This window comes from Eptesicus fuscus, chromosome 13 (genome assembly GCF_027574615.1).
Source record: "Eptesicus fuscus isolate TK198812 chromosome 13, DD_ASM_mEF_20220401, whole genome shotgun sequence".
Classification (NCBI taxonomy): domain Eukaryota; kingdom Metazoa; phylum Chordata; class Mammalia; order Chiroptera; family Vespertilionidae; genus Eptesicus; species Eptesicus fuscus.
Genome location: NC_072485.1, coordinates 79,281,168 through 79,297,535, shown reverse-complemented (window position 1 = coordinate 79,297,535; position 16,368 = coordinate 79,281,168). Strand labels below are relative to the sequence as shown.

General features: G+C 52.3%; 1 long non-coding RNA gene and 1 other non-coding gene across 5 annotated transcripts in view; one reads left to right on the top strand and one right to left on the bottom strand.

The window, feature by feature from the left end:
* Positions 1-16,368, bottom strand: part of LOC114233540 (uncharacterized) — a 36,991-nt gene that overhangs the window by 6,480 nt on the left and 14,143 nt on the right. The window contains exons 4-5 of one of the 4 annotated variants that reach the window (XR_008557910.1): positions 10,584-11,053; positions 6,033-8,211 (exon numbers count right to left, since the gene is read on the bottom strand). The exons of 2 other annotated variants lie outside the window; for them this stretch is intronic. This is a non-coding gene — a long non-coding RNA (uncharacterized LOC114233540). Of the gene's footprint in view, positions 1-6,032; positions 8,212-10,583; positions 11,054-16,368 lie in introns of those variants that run through there. One more of the 4 variants, XR_008557909.1, reaches the window with a different exon arrangement.
* On the top strand, positions 10,862-10,995 carry LOC114233557 (U11 spliceosomal RNA). The gene has a single exon (XR_003619705.1). It is a non-coding gene; the product is annotated as a U11 spliceosomal RNA (small nuclear RNA).

The window sequence follows — 16,368 nt, the reverse complement described above, 5'->3', positions numbered from 1 at the left end:
AGGAAGAGCCACGTCCCCAAATAACAGGGCGCACAGTCCATGTCATTTCCGGGTCAGACACTGCTGGGAGGGCCACACTTCACAGCACCTGTCCTGTGCCAGGCACACTCGTGTGTTACACGCATCAGCTCACTGGACCTTCCAGCCACACTGAGGGAGGAGGCTGTCACCACCCGGCAGACGTCAGGTGGCTGCCCAAGTCTCCGACTTCCCCGTAATGGAGCGGCTCAGGTCTATGCCTGAGGCACTGTGCACCCTGCCGTGTAGAGACCAGGAGGCCTCGTGGCACCGCGAGGAAATCCAGAGTAACAGCAAATCTAGGATGGCCTGCTCTTCCCCCTCACCACCCAGCATCGTCGGGGAGACCTCACTGCCCTGGTCTCGGAGGTATTCTCCCATCATGCCCTGCAGGTGGACGAGGAGGAGGGGAGGGGAGCTCCAGGCTGGGCCCCTGGCGTGATGCTCCGCGCAGCTCGGGAGGGTCAGTGCTCAGGTGCTGTGAGGAGGAAGGGAAACACTGATCTGACCTCTGAGGCTCCCTGTGAGAAGCCCCGAGGATTGGAAAGGGCCACTAACCCTCCTGTGCCTCTGAATAGCTCTTTATCGCAAGGGCCCTCCTGCGAAAGACCAACCAGCTCTCCTTCCACATGTCCCACGGAGCAGAGCCCACTGTCAGCCCCGGTGATTAACTGCTATGTAACCTGAGGGGGAGCTGAGGACAGGCAGGCTTCCAGGAAGCCAGGGATGGGGGGTGGGGGGGTCCTGGGGCTCCCTCTGAGCTCTACTCTCCCATTCCTCAGAGAAGCTCAAGGCTGGGACACCCTCCCTAGCAGGCTCGGGCCAGTCACCTTTCCCCCAGCCAGGTCATTTTGAGGGCTCATCATGTCTCCAGACTTTGTAGGATGGATACCATGAGGGAAACGAGCGATACGGGTTCCTCACTGACGGAACTAGGCCCAGCCAGGAGCGAGATGAGATTAGTGCGAGTCATTATATCACTAAGGACAAACGGATGGCTGCGCTACAGATGCTCTAGAACCCAAAAGTCTTTTGTATCTGAAAGAATAAAGACTTCTTGGAAGAGGTGGGATCCAGCTGGTCTGGGAAAATGGGAGGATCTGAAAAGAACAAAAGAAAAGGGAAGGTGTTTTAGGGATCAGGCCCTAGCCGGTTTGGCAGTGGATAGAGCATTGCATTGGCCTGTGGACTGACGAGTCCTGGGTTCAATTCCGGTCAAGGGCACATGCCCGGGTTGTGGGCTCAATCCCCAGTAGGGGGTGTGCAGAAGGCAGCTACTCAATGATTCTCTCTCATCATTGATGTTTCCATATCTCTCTCTCTCTCTCTGAAATCAATAAAAATATATTAAAAATGAATAATTAATTAATTAAAAACAACAACAACAAAACCCGAAACATCTATGAGGGGCAATAAAGCCGGTCGCAATAAAACGGGATATATCTGTATTTCCATCGACAATCTGGTCCGTCAGCCACAGCACGGGTGTTTTTTGTGCCCTGCCCAGGTGCCAACAAGAACTGGAAACAAGATTCTGAGAGACAGGAGAGCTGCCTGGGACCCAGCAAGAGGGTCTTAGAGAGGATGAAGGTAGAGTTCTATTTTCATACCGAAAAACAAGGCAACCAAGTGCAAGGTGGGAAAACTTGACAACAGGAAGTGCTATAAAGGTTTATACTTTATATTTTTCATGTATTTTCTAATTTTTTTACAATGAGAAGAAAATAAAGTTATAAAACAATTTAGGGTGTTAGTAGACGTGAAATTCAACAGGGAGATGGGGCTGCCCCCCCGAAAAGCTAATGTGATCTTTGACAATAACAGAGATGTGGCAACCAAGACCACCTCCCTCGCCCTGGGCTAGGCGGCAGTCAGTGGGTGGCAGGGAGGATCAGAGACCGGGTTGAGGCCCAGCCCTGCCTCATGCTGTCTGTGTGGCCTTCGGCAAGTGACCTAACCCCTCAGTTTTCTCATCTATACAATAAGGCGAGTTCCTAGGTTCAAAAGTCCCTTTCGGCCCGGCCGGCACAGCTCAGTGGTTGAGCCTCAACCTGTGAACCAGGAGATCACGGTTCCATTCCCGGTCAGGGCACAGGCCTGGGTTGCAGGCTGGATTCCCAGTGTGGGGCTTGCAGGAGGCAGCCAATCAATGGTTCTCTTTCATCACTGATGTTTCTATCTCTCTCTCCCTCTCCCTTCCTCCCTGAAACCGATGAAAAAGAAATATTTTTAAAAGTCCCTTTCTGTTATAAAGACTTGGTCTCTAGGCCCCCGTTTCCATAAAAGCCTCGAGGGAACTGACCAACTGCAGTGGAGATGAGGAGGCTCTAAGGCTGAGAAGCTGCTCAGAGGGAAACGCGTATTCTGCTTATCCCGGCAGTTCCGTGGGCAGACCCTGGGCCAGAGGGAGGGCTGGGGGAACAGACTCCACTGCAGGGAGCCCTGGCACAGCGTGACCACGGGGTGGCTGCTGGGGGCAGGAGCCCGGGCGTTGTCACCGCAGGGCTGCCGGCCAGGCTGGGAGGCCATTTGTTAGGAACCTCCGGAGGGACTGGTCACGGGCTGAAGGCCGACAATCTCCAAGGCTCTTTCCACCCACAAGGTTCCACAAGGACGGGCCAGAGCGCAGTGGTCAGGACTTCCAGGCCCAATCGCCATTCCCCAGGAAGCAGACAGGCGAACAGAATGAAATGGAGAGGAAGCCACCAGAGCGACCCCAGTTGGGAGGCTGTTCCGTACGCTGGGCTTGGGGTGATGAGGATGTGGACGCACAGTGGGCCGGGGCTCCCCTCTCACTGCCACTGGCTCTGGCCTGTCTCCTGGGGCCACCCAAGACCAGGCCACTCCTTCAGGTGATGGCAGCACCTGCCCCAGGATGTCCCCGACTCTTCATGTCCCAGACAACCTGCCCTCCTCCTTCCTCGTGCCAGCCCCCTCCCACGTTTCTAGAGTCTGTTTTGAAACTCTAGCCCTCAACCCCCAAGCCAATGCGCCCAGCTCTTTGAGTCCCTCCCTGTACTCGACCAGCCACTCCTCTCCATGCCCTGAGACCGCCCTCCTGCCTGACAGCTCTCCCCCTGGGCGGCAGACTCGCTGACACGGGGGTGGGTGGTGGGGGTCGGCTCAGGTCCCATGCCACTGCAGGGCCGCGCTGGAGGGGAGGCTGAGTCAGGTGTGGGGAGTCTGGTCCTGGGAAGGGGAGGTGCACTGAGCCATCCCGCCAGAGGCACCTAAAACTGCTCAGCGATGTGTGGCTGGGAGCGAGTGGCCCTGCACACCCGGCCTCAACGTCAAACGGGAGCGCCCCCCTGTCTTCAGCCCCCACCTCTGACTCCAGGCCTGAGGGGCAGCTAACCCGCCCCACACCACCGAGAGGAGACCCGGGCCAGCTGCCCACGGCGGAGCGAGTGCCACCGCTCAGCTGCTCTGTCCACGCTGCTGGCCGCCCTGCCCGCAAGCACCACAGCAGAGGTCTCGTTCCCCAGAGCAGAGGGACACGCACTGGGCAGGAGACCACACGCAGAGGCTCCCGGGGCCCGAGAGATGCCGGGCCACGGGCACTGCTAACCCCGAGTGCTCGGGGCCAGCACTTGGCTTCCGGCACGGAGGTAAACAGCCCTATAACAGCAGCTAATCACCCCTTCCATTTATTGAGCTCCTGTCCACGCTGCATCCCGGCTTCTCTCTGACATCATCGCTGACCCCCACAGCCTCCCTGGGAGGTAGTCATCGCTGTTCCTATTTTTAGACAGAGAAGTGGAGGCTGGGGAGACGCAATCCTTTGCTCACGTCAGGGGAGAGGAAGCACTGACGCCAGCCTCTGGCCTGGGGCTGTTGGACTCAGCGGGGCTCTTGACTTTCAAGTCAGCAATGACTGGAATGGGGACCCTTCCTTTCGGTTCTTCCTCTGCTGACACTGAGCACCTGCTCTGTGCCAAGCGCTGTGCTGAGGCGCAGGGAACACAGATGAACGAGGCGCGGCCCCGAGCTCCCGAGCTCACCTTCCTGGGGGAAATGGACGTGGCCAGTCGGTTGGGGGCGGGGGGGGGGGGGGGGACAGGAGCAGCAGCGGGTGAGACTGAGGACAGCAGGAAGGGGTCCACCCTGAGCAGCCATCTCTGAAGCCCCCAAATGTCACCCATGTCAACAGAGCTGAGAAGAGGGCAAAGAGGGAGAAACCCGGGCAGAGCGGCGCCCCCCCCCCCCCCCCCCCGCCCCCCGCACCCTCTGCCTGGCTGAGCGCAGTCCCTGTCGCGGTCTCTCCAGGCGGGAAAGTGAAGCCCGAAGAGATCAACCACCTGCCAAAGCCCCCTGGCCGCCCGCCGCAGGTGCCCCGACCGGCTCTCTGTAGCCATCACACTGTCTTCCCGAGAAATAAAGGAAAGAGAGTTCTGGAAACACCTAAGCCCAACTGCAGGGGGAAAGCCAGTCCTCGGAGGGAGAGCAAGGGCCCAGGAGCCGGGGTGCAGCTCCTGCCCCAGAAATGCCGGGTGTGCTGCTCCCGTGAACGTCGCAGCCGCTGCTGATTAAACATCCCCGTTAAACCTGGAGAGGGCGAGGGACCAGGAGTGGGTCAGGATGTTCCAAACCCTCAGGAGCTCCGACAGGAACTCCCAGCACCCGCCTCCGTGTGTACCTGACCTCCTCCCCACAGGCCCAGTTTTCCAAGGCAGTGATCTCGCTAAGAAACTCATCCTGTCCTCACCACCTAGGCTCATCCAGTCCAGCCGGCTCCAGCCAGCCCCCTCCCGCCTCCCCCGCCTCCGAGGGGGACTCCGGGTAACAGGCCCAGGCGCCTCCCTCTCCCCACACGCAGCGGGCGGGCGGGCTGCCGAAGGAACCCAGGAGAACTGGTAGAACTTGTGTCCCCTGTGCCAGAGGCACACCCGAACCTGCCAGCGGTAATAACAGGGCAAAGGAGCGGACCCGCCTGGGAAGAGGACAGGCTGGCTGCCACAGCCACGCCAGAGCCCTGCCATGAGGGCCTTGCTTGGAAGCAAGAGGGGCCCTTGGAGAGGGGGTTCTCTACAATCCTGCCATGACAGACCCAACTAGGGCTTTCCCCTCCCCAACAAGATGAGTCTCCTCTAATGCTAATACCCCACCACCCTCTCTTCCACTGTTCTCCCAGGAGTTCTAGACATTCAGTCTGCAGGGTGAGCAGGAACCTCTAGGGCCACCATCATTCCCACCCCAGCCCTGGCAGCCGCGGGTGTAAGGGGAGGAGGAGAGGAGGTCCTGGAGGTCAGGGCAGAAGGGATGGGAGCCGCCCTAGGAGGCCAAGGTGCTCTGAGGGTGAGCCCTGAGGAGAGCCCTCTCCTAAGTCTGCTTTGTTTGGGGGGAATTTGTTAAAGTGAAAGAAGAGGGAAAAGAGCAAAGCGTCCGTGGTCTTGGTGGGAGAGTCAGGGAAATCAGTATGTATCCAAATTCAACGTGATGCATGAAAATGTGATGTCCAAGTGAGTTTTTGGAAGGTAAAATTTTAGCCTTAATATAAAGAGTTCGTACACATCAATAAGAATAAAATATACCATTAAAAACTGACAAATAGACCTAGCTGGTTTGGCTAAGTGGATAGAGCGTCATCCTGAAGGGTCCTGGGTTTGATTCCAGTCAAGGGCACATGCCCGGGTTGAGGGCTCAATCCCCAGTAGGGGGTGTGCAGGGGCAACTGATCACTGATTCTCTCTCATCATTGATGTTTCTCTTTCTCTCTCCCTCTCCCTTACTCTCTGAAATCAATAAAAATATATTAAAAGAAAAACCACCCTGACAAATAGTGTGGAGAACCGATACATAAAAGAGCTTCAAAACGATCAAAATCATATGAAAAAAATTCAACTTCATTCATAATCAAAGAAATGAAAATTAAGATATAGAAGTCTATCATAAAACATTATAATAATGAAAAAATAGGAATAATCTAAATGTTTAATTCTAGAATACCAGTAAAATAAGGAAATATTATGTAGCCATTAAATATGTTGTGATAAAAATATTTACTAACAGGAAAATGTTTACAATACATTAAGTTCACAAGCAGGTCCCAAACATTGTTATGGGTAGGCACATTTTCCATGTTTGTAAACACAAGTCCATGTGTACATCATAAAAGTTAAAGAAGACTAAATACCACAATGCTCAGAATACTAAGTTATTACTCAATGGCAGAATTATGATTTTTATTTTCATGGTTTTTTGTCTATATTTTGTACTTTTTTCTACAATAACTCCCTTCCCCCATTGCTTTTATAATGAAAAGAAACCTTGTTGACTTTGAAAGAGTCCTTGGCAGAATAAATGTGAGAATCACTTGCATTATGTGTACAGTCTTCACCAAGAAATGGAGTCTTCTCCCTCTTTGAAAAACATATATTTTTATTGATTTCAGAGAGGAAGGGAGAGGGAAAGACAGAAACATCAATGATGAGAGAGAATCATTGATCAGTTGACTCCTTCACACCCCACACTGGGGATCAAGCTGCAACTCAGGCATGTGTCCTGACTGGGACTCGAACTGTGACCTCCTGGTTCATAGGTCGACACTCAACTGCTGAGCCACACCAGCCAGGCGATTCTTCTCCCTCTTAATCATACAAGTGGGGGTGAGATGGGAACAGGTGGGAGGACAGCTGAGGTCTAAGGTCACTCGGGGTGCAGAGATGGGGTAAGGAAACAGATCCAGGAATCCCAACTCTGATGATACTCTGAAATCTACAGGGGGCCATGACCTTGCACAGAAGGCAGAGAGGACTGGGAGTCAGAGGACATGAGTGAATCCTAGGTCTACCAGTTGACACTGAGCAAGATGCTTTATTTCTCTGAAACTCAATGCCTATAAAGAGAAGTAACAGTAATGCAGAATGCTGTGGGAATTAAATATGACAATTGTTGGCTTTGTGCGGTATAAAGCCCCAAACAAACATTAGATGTTGTAGTTAATAACATTCATCTCTGATTCAGCCTCAGCAGGAAAGGTGGCCAGCGGCTGGGGCCAAGTCTGCATTGGCTGAGAGAATTCTGGATGTGCTGGAGGGAGGGACACAATCTGCCCCTGTGTTCAGGCAAGGTCTTGGATGTCCTGGTCCATAGCAAATAAAAACAAAATACACCTACAGTGAGTCCAGGGGAAGGTGTCTGGGGACCTTCTGACTACTCTTTGAGGAAAGAATATTTAGCCGTAGTGAGAACCCCTGCTGGTCCTGTGCTGAGCTCTGGGCAGGAGGAAACGGTACAAAACGCAGACGGCTGTGACCCCTTCACTTGCACTTGTTTACTGATGTTTTGGGGCTGAGCTGGGGGGACCAAGGATGCCAGAGCGTGCCGTCTGAGGAGAGGGGGAGAGGCTGGGTGGTGGTTCTGGTTCGATGGGTCCCCACTCTGCACGAGACGAGACGGGGGAAGCCATGGCTCTGGGCGGAGGCGGCAGGCACGCTCATGACTATGAGCCCCTCTCGTTCATAACTGGTCGGCTGCTTCTCACAGCGCCACTCACGGCTTTCACGCAGGATGGCCCTAACGTCCCCAAAGAGCACTGCTGTCTTCATGCCACCAGATGAGAGGATTTATTCCGAGGTGACAAGCTTTCTCAGTATTGACCACGTTGGAGACTCATTCCTGACTGCACCACTCCCAGGCCATCCGCCCCTCAGATGAGAAGCATGGTCTTCCCTCTTCTCTCCCTCCTCCACCTTTCCTGCCCTCGCCCCCTTCTCCTCCTCGGATCGTTTTCACTGCTCTTCCTCGCCTGGTTCCTCAGTCTCCTTCTCCTCGTGGCCCCTCGCTGCTTCCAGATCCAGCCAGCATCCTCCTCTGCTCCTCGTGTCACAGGCACCCACCCCTGGAGCCGCCGATGCAGGGGTCCTGGAGCGCAGCGGCCTGTGTGATGGGGCGCAGGCGGAGACGACTTGGTCAGCAGTGCGGGGCTGCCCCTTTCCGCCCGGCCACCAAGGCTTTGGTTTCCTGCGCTTTATTCCTCATTTCTGCACTAGTCCCTTCCTCAGTTATCCAACACGTCTTTTAAAATCTTTTTGTCACTAAGTTTTTCTCCTAATACTCCTGCCAGCCCTGCTCCCCGGCCCAGGCCCCGCCTCTCGGAGCCTCTCATGGCTTGCTGGTGCTGACATGCCCTCGACGGGCGCTCCGCTCCGGGTGTGGTTTCGCCTGGTGGACGGACGCCGCGGGCCTCCTGTCCTGTGGGCAGTGGGGAGAGGAGCAGTGCTCAGCTCAGCTGCTTCCTCCCATTCCAGGCCTCCCAGGCTCTCCATCCCTCCCCGCTACCCACCAAGTGCCCGATGGAAGCCTTTTCTGACTCCTTCTTCCTTAGAACTCACCCAACTAAGTTTCTTCTAATCTGAATCTCATTTCGAAATCTCCTGCCCAAGGGGTTTCCCAACGCCTCTCAGCTTTGAATCAACCTGCTGTTTACAGCACAGCCAGATCAGGGGACCGGTTCTGACACTGCGCCCTGAAGACACGCCTGTGCCGAGACAGTCAGTGACACCTGGACAAACATTCCTGCCTTATCTCCCGTGAAGGAAGAAGCGAGTAGGCTCCCAGCTGAGAACAGGAACTGGCCGGGAGGCAGATACCAACATGGCCGTATTCTTCCCCTGGGGAGACAGCCGGCGGGGGCTTGCTGTAAATGTAGGGCCAGCCTGCAGGAGGGTGGCCCTCTCCACGCAGCCCACAGAATTCTCTGCCCCCAAAATGCCCAGTCCCTCTCAGGGGGCCATTCCACAGGAACGGGACTCTTAGTCCCCGCCCATGGCTTAACGGGGTGGATTTCTGGCCAGAGGGACCTTGAGCCAGGAGCAGCCTCTAGAACAAACACAGAGAAGTGGGTCAGTGTCTTTCTGAACAAAGGAAAACGGGTTGTTCTCTGCAACAAAGGTGACCCACTCACTACCTGCCTTGGTAACCTGAGAGCTCTCCCCAGCAAGGAGGGTCCCCGTATGGCTCCTCCTCCAGGGGAAGCTGAAGGACCATATGGGGGAGAAACAGCAACCTGGGCCTCTGCATCATGTTCTGGCCAAGAAGACATTTCACCTTGATTTTTTAAAAATCGACTCAAAGCCCAGTTCTGCAGCTGAGTCCCAGAGAGCCAATCCCTTCATGCAAATGAGCAGAGCAGATCACGGGTGCCAAGCGGCCTCTGAGGCTGGCACTTGCTCACTGAGGTGAATGCTGTGGGCCCGACAAAGCCTTCCTCCGCTCCTCTCCTCTAATGTGGGAGAAAACACCCGGTGCCACAGCAAACTCCTGTTCTTGGCACTTGGTGTCACTCTTGCTTCACCCTGACTCAGCTCAAAGCCTTCAGGCTAGTGGCCATCATCACAGAGGAGACAACTCTATCCTCCGTCCCACCCTCACTGTACACACACACACACACACACACACACACGCACGCACACGCATGCATGCACACACACCAGGGCCGAGCCCAGCTCTCCCGGAGGAAGGGGAAGTGTCCGGGTGGAAGGATGACAGGAGTGCCACACACTGAATGGCAGGAGGAGGGGCCTCATCTTCCCTGAGCAAGGCCTGGGCGGAGCCTGGGCTCCTGGAATTGTTGGTGGTTGACTTCACCACCATTTTCTTAAAAGTCAGAATTGCTCACAAGTCAATCTCACAGCACAAACACGCACACCCTAACACGAAGAGTCACCTGACATCACACCGGCAAATTCTGGTGGCGGAAACACAGAAACTACCCACTTATAGCTGCAAGGTATGCGGTGAGTCTCCTTTCCAACTCTTGGTTACCAAGCCTTTGTCATCTCCAGTGCAGGAGGTCACAATTTTTTTCTACTAAGAACACCTTGGGCAACCATATGAATGTTATAGTCCCTTGTAGTTAGTCTAATAATCAGCATTACTAAGCTTCTCCTCCTGTCATGCTCCTCGGCCACTGATCCACCTTCCCAACCCCTCCCGGCCTCTGCTGTTTCCCTTTCCTCATTCAACAAGGATTTAATGGGCTCCCACCAGGCTCTGGGCTCACTCCGGAGTCTCCTCCTGCAAACCCCTCCCTCTACATTGCCTCTAGATCATGTCTCTGTCCTTGAGGTTCTCCTGTGGGTGACTAATCCTCATGGGCACAGTGGTTCCTCCTCTGGGCACAGAGACCTAACATCCTTCCCCCCAAAATCCAACTCCTTTCCCACCCACAAGGCCAGGTGCTTTGGGGTGAAGTCTGACAGCCCCCAAGTAGCACAGGCTTAGTGAAGAGCCATTAGCCAGAAAGAGCTGTGTGCAAAAGGCCGCCTGACCAAGCCACAGCTGTCCTTCAACCAGCTGCTGCCCACTGCAGGGCACACCGTCACCAGCCTACTTAACACAACCATATCTAGGTTATGGGCTCGCGGTCACCTGATGCTCCCTGATCCCTCGCATGGAACTGGCTGTCCGAGCAAGAGGTCCTGGGGAAGGTGGAGCTGCCATCTGCCCTCCGGTCAGAATTCTGACGCCTGACGCACCAGGGAGCAGAGGTCACCGCTTCCCTGCAGCCTCATCTTTGAAAACATCTTGTAAACATGCATCAGAGGAAGAAATCTTCATTCTACCTCTTATTAGTTCCTGGCTGGGCTGGAACTATGCAGCCCGACAAGTCACGCTGGAGATGACAGAGGGCCGCGTGAGGAGACTCCAGTGGCTGAACTACCGCTTATCCTGCTTCTGGAGATAAGAGTGTGGATGCCAAGGTCAGGAACAACATAGTGCCATGGGGCACTGTGTCAACAGCAGCCGATGGAAGCCCCGGGCCTGGGGCTTGTGAACTGCCCAGGGGAATGGCCAGTCAGGTTGCATTCTTCCTGAAGTCATCAAAGCACTGTGTGACCATAAAAAGGGCTTCTGTCCTGAGTGGCACACGCAGAGCAGCTTGATTGCTCTACAGGTGGAACCGACATCAAGAGACTTCAGAAGCACAATTTTTTGGTACTTGGGCAGCTGGTGATCGTTGGTCCTGGCGCCCGCAAAACAACAACAACAACAACGAAGTACTGTCTGACCATGATCTTGATCTTACCAACATCTAAGGAAGGGAAAAAAGAATAGGGCAGAAGTCTTCGGGTTTTAATTTAAAAACAAAAAAGGATGGCCGAAACCGGTTTGGCTCAGTGGATAGAGTGTCGGCCTGTGGACTGAAGGGTCCCGGGTTCGATTCCGGTCAAGGGCATGTACCTTGGTTGCGGGCACATCCCCGGTGGGGGTTGTGCAGGAGGCAGCTGATCGATGTTCCTCTATCATCGATGTTTCTAACTCTCTATCCCTCTCTCTTCCTCTCTGTGAAAAATCAATAAAATATATAAAAAAAAAAAAAACAAAAAAACAAAAAAGGATGGGGAGGAGGAGCCTTTAGGTGAACTAGCCAGAAAGTCAATAAAGAAGCACAAAATCACCCTAGCTGGTTTGGCTCAGTGGATAGAGTGTCGGCCTGTGGACGGAAGGGTCCTGGGTTTGATTCCGGTCAAGGGCACGTGCCTGGGTTGCGGGCTCAATCCCCAGTAGGGGACGTGCAGGAGGCAGCTGATCCATGATTCTCTCTTATCATTGATGTTTCTCTCTCTCTCCCTCTCCCTTCCTCTCTGAAATCAATAAAAATATATTTTTTAAAAAGTGCACATACCTTGGCTGCAGGCTTGATCCCCCGCCCTGGTCGGGCGTGGGTGGGAGGCAACCAATCAATGTTTCTCTCTCTCTCCGTCTCTCCCCCTCCCTTCCACTCTCTCTAAAAATAAATGGAAAATCCTTGGGTGAGGATTAACAACAACAAAAAGAAGCACAGATTTAAAAACCCTGACCCAGGCCCCATGGCCATAGCAAATCAGACAGATGGGTGATTCTGTATGTGTGTGTTCAGACTGAATTCAAAAGATAGACTGAATCTGACCCCTCTTGAAAGAATACCAAGGTGCAAATCCCCCTGCCCTGACTTACCCAAACTTTGTAAATAACAGAGACACGCACTAGAGAAATTATAAGACAAAATAGCTGAGTGGTTTGAGAAGGCGTGGCTAGAAGCATGTGTTTTGCCTAAAGCCATACGTGTAGACAGTCAAAAATACGAGTTTAATGAGCTTGTACATTTGGAGTGACTCTTCACATCTCACAGAGGCTGGGGTTCAACTATTTCACCTCTGAAATCAAATAGGCTGCTACTGCACCCTCATCCCTGAACACTTCTTCCAGAGGCTGCTCCATGCAATTCTTCCTCAGTTTACCCTTCTGCCCAGGTAACTGACCCAAACAATTCAGCCCCCAGTGTTTTATAGAGGGAGATTACAACTTCTGGTATTCAAAGATGTCTTCTGATCCCTTTCCTCTCCTCCTTAGTTGCTCCCTGAAATCCCTCTTATACCCTTTAGGGACCTGCATGCTTCTTCTAAGAGATGGGTACCTGTCCTGGTTAATTCCTACAAATTCACAAGGTTCTCTCATGCTCAAGTTCAAAGCACTCTAATCTCAGTAATCACTGTTTGCTGTAGTGCTGTTCTAGCCTTTTCTATCTACAGTATTTCTTAACATTAACTTAATTGAACTTAAAAGATATTGTACATTTAGCGCAATTTGGCAAACTAATCATGTAAACAGTGTCTTGCTGACAGGATAAGTCCAACGCAGGAAGCCACGCAGTCAGCAGTGCTGTCCACAGATGACAACAAACCCCAAACAGCTGCAGGGGCTCCTGTGAGGCACACGTGGGTGACATCATTCTTGTAGGGCTGGGCCACTCTGGCTGGATCCGAAGGTGCTTGCTCTCCCTTTCCAGTCTGTTTGTCCTTTAGAACTAATATTTGGGGTGTCACCCCAATATTTTATTCTCTTTCTGATCCAGGCCAGCCTGGAGACCAGAGCAAGCCTGCAGTTGAACACTTTGTCGCCACTTTTCCAGAACCCTAGGCTAGCCTCGCTCAAGTTCAGGGCTATGCGTGACCTTGCTGTCCGACACCATGGAGCTATCTATTAATTAAACAGACAGACGGACAACCTTCTAACTAGGGCAACTACATATACTCCGATGTAAGCCCTTGGTTCCATTTCTTTCTCTTCAAGAAGGGAGTATTTTGAGGAATTTCTCACTGACAATAACATAGCAGTGTTCTCCTTGCACCCCAAAACACTCCGAGTCCTTCACCCGCAGCCACCCCCCGGAGAGCCCATGCCTCTGGCATCTGCCCCAAATAGCCTGAGCCTCCCATGTGAGCTTGACTTTCAGATTTGTCCTTCTTGTGGGTTTTTCTGGGCTTCTGATGATACAACCTGGACAAAAGAGAAATCCTAATCCTGTGTATGCTGGTTGACGGTAAAAACTTTAAGATAAAGGAACCTTGGGGAAATCATTACAACATCTAAAGAATTCCTGGTGCAGAAGTTCCCAGCACCACTCTCCCACCCCCAAACCAGTTGCAGACACAGACCCGCCCTTCTCCAGGCTGCTTTAGCGACCAGATAGGCATCAACAATCTGTGCTCTCTCCCGCCCAACTGGCTAGTCCCAGGGCTCCTCAGAGACACCACCAAGCAGAAGTCCTTCCTAGGAGGTGGCAGTGCCCTTCAGAAAGCCTGGCATCACCCTGAGAATGCCTCCCCAACGCCGCTGCCTTTGGCAGGTACAGAGGGAGGGCTCAGGAAGCAGGGGTGTCCCTGGATGTAGCAGCCCAGGTCCGAATGAGGAACAGTGCCCGGCGGGCAAGGAAAGGCCTGAGAAGTGAAGGCGCTGCCTGCCACGTCGCTGCAGGTCTGAGCTGGAAGGCTGAGCAAGAAACTAAATGATGAAACAGAAACATTCTCAGTGGTGATCAAACTCCCAGATTAGGTCTGTCTGCTCTCTTAAAAAAAAAAAAAAAAAAAGCATCTCTGTAGCATCGGTTTTCCTCGGGGCATGTGAAACTTTCGCTTTCTCTTCCTCAGTCCTCTTCCAGAGAGACAAGAGGAGGAAGAAGAAACAGGTTTTGATTCAATGCCAGGTTAGGTTGTGAGTGGATGGACCGTTCTCCTTACACACATCAAATCTAACCGATAAACATGTTGATCTGACATTCAGTGAGTGTTTTGAACAAGGAGCCATGGCAGGAGGAACTGTGAGGAGTCTGTGCCTTCAGGGGCTTTTGTGGGGGCTAACCAGGCCAGCATGACTACACCTGCCTTCATACACCTGCCCTCGGAAAAGCCTGCACCAGGTCAGGTTTTCCTACATGGCAGCCTCAGCCCTTACTGACTCACCGGTAATCAGAGCCTTTATTTTCATTTAAGACTCATCTCCCACTGGTGACAGCTTTTGACAGTTAGCTTCCAGTTTTTCTGTCCTCTCTCCTACCTAAGTGCTCTAGGAGAGCTTCTTATTTATTGATTGATTGATTTTAATTTATTAATCCTCACCCAAGGGTATTTTTCCATTGCTTTCAGATAGAGTGGAAGGAAGGAAGGGAGAGTGGGGAGAAAGAGAGAAACATGGATGTGAGAGAGACACATTGATTGGTTGCTTCCTACATGCACCCCCACTGGGGCTGGGGATCGAGCCTGTAATCCAGATACTCGCCCTTGACTGGAATCAAACCTGGGACCCGTCAGTCTGAAGGGCGATGCTCCAACCACTGAGCCAAACTGGCCAGGGCGAGCTTCATATTTAAATAAGTCCAAGGATGAATCTCTGACAAAGTGAAGACTATTTCTGTAAAATGAGGAAGTCTTCCCAAATTCGCTTGCCTCATCTGGGGCTGGCATAAATCATTTTTTTCTAGAATTGATTTCCATTGCCACCTAAACTGAAAAAAAGGTAAAAACCAATTTCTGTCTGACTGCATCAAAAATTCTTTAAGGTCCTACAAATACAAGTAACCATTCCCAAAGGACATGCATTGTAAGGGAAGAAGAGAAATGGGGAATGTTGACCAACGCAGGGAGCTCCGGGAACCAGCTCTGCTCCTGCCTGGGAAGGTCAGTCCTAAGGTGAGAATGCCCGTCATTGCTGACAGGCCTCTCCAGGGACCACACTTTCAGAACTGGGACTTGGTGCCAGGTGTGGGCTGGCAAAGGAGTTGAGATTGTCTCAGAAACTGATGCCATATGGCTGCCTCAAGGGACTCTCAGTCATGCCCATCAATTCTCTCCCCAGATGCCTGTAGTTTATTACACTGATTAAAGCAGATGTTCAAACAGGCCTCCAAATGGACCTATCCACAATTTTCATTTTCCCCACCAAATCAGCCTCCCCCTTTAAAAAGGATATGTCTTGCCCAGCCGCAGTGGCTCAGTGGTTGAGCATCAACCTATGAACCAGGAGGTCACAGTTCGATTCCCAGTCAGGGCATATGCCCAAGTTGCAGGCTCGATCCCCAATTGTGCAGGAGGCAGCCAATCAATAATTCTCTCTCATCATTGATGTTTCTATCTCTCTCTCCCTCTCCCTCTCCCTTCTGCTCTGAAATCAATAAAAGTATATTTAAATAAATAAATAAGAAGGATATGTCAGCAGTAAATGAACATAACTTTGTCTACTGATTCAGGCAGGAGGTGTTATTGCTCTGATCAAACTGGCTCTTTTCAGATTAAAAAGTAATTATTCCAAAAGAAGAGTTTCTGGTTAAAATTAAACCACAGTCCACAAGCTATTAGAACCTGGACTTTGGACAAACGCCAAGAGGCCAGTTCTGGGCCTCCTCACCCTGAGAGGAAACGAAAGCGACTTACTAGAAGGAAGAAACCTTCAACAACTGACCACAAAAAATAAGTTAAGTAAGCCCTAGCTGGGTTGGCTCAGTGGATAGAGTGTCAGCCTACGGACTGAAGAGTCCCGGGTTCAATTCCAGTCAAGGGTACATGCGTGGGTTGCAGGCTCAATCCCCAATGGGGGGCATGCAGAAGGCAGCCAATCAATGATTCTTTCTCATCATTGATGTCTCTATCTCTCTCTCCCTCTCCCTTCCTCTCTGAAATAAATTTTAAAAAAATTAAGTAAAATGTTGGAACCTGTTCAACCACCCTACTTCAGTTAGAAGGCACCTTTTAACAACATTAGGAAAGCGAAACTAGCTGTGGGTGGGGTGGAAATGCTGCCAGGTCATCCTGCTTAGAGAAGCCTGACAATTGCGCCTACATGACCGACGTGCAGCACTGTTACGCGGCAGCACCAGGTGGCCACGAGGCGCACGCTAGCAGCTTTTGTGGCTCCCCGCCCTGGGCCGCACCTATGTTTTGGTGATCACCAGCTCAGCGCTTGAGCTGACTTGGGCTACCAGCCCTGATTTGTTATTCCACAGCGTGATTAAGAAACAATCACCCAATACGAGAAGAGGCCCAAGGGAGCTGAGAGCTTGCTGGGTCATGAGTCTCTGGCGGATGGAGCAGG